Source organism: Nasonia vitripennis, chromosome 2 (genome assembly GCF_009193385.2).
Source record: "Nasonia vitripennis strain AsymCx chromosome 2, Nvit_psr_1.1, whole genome shotgun sequence".
NCBI lineage: Eukaryota > Metazoa > Arthropoda > Insecta > Hymenoptera > Pteromalidae > Nasonia > Nasonia vitripennis.
This window is the reverse complement of record NC_045758.1, coordinates 17,912,848-17,913,394: the sequence shown is the minus strand read 5'-3', so window position 1 is coordinate 17,913,394 and position 547 is coordinate 17,912,848.

Below are 547 nucleotides of genomic sequence, written 5' to 3'. Positions count from 1 at the left end.
GATTCTGACTGCATACTCTCTCGAGGCACCCTCTTGCTTCATGTACGTAGGAGCTTCCTTTTCTCAAGGAGAAGCAAGGAGAGCGGCGAGTTCCGTTCTTCTTTTTTCCAAGGACAAACTAGACCCGCTCTCTCTCTCTCTCTCTCTCTCTCAGGAGGTGAAGTACTGTCCACTTGTACTGTGTTATGTCTGACTATTATTTTAATTATTTTTTTTTTAATTTTGAATAGTTTAATAAAATTATGGAGATTGATTGTTGAAATTTTACGATTGTTATCGCTATTGCACAATTCAAACTTATAGCATCAGATACACGCAGAGTTATTTTTGCTACAACTCTTTCCATAAGCCCCGGTTTTTCATAATTTATTATAATCATTATTCGCTATTTTTTTCAAATGATATTGTGACCGCAGCCTATAATTTATGATTTATTATGCAGCAGGTGACCTGTTTTTTTGTCTGAGAGCGAGTTGAATTAATTATACAAATTAGATCGATATTCGATCAGAAGAGAAGTTATTATGCTGGCTATACTATCATTTAT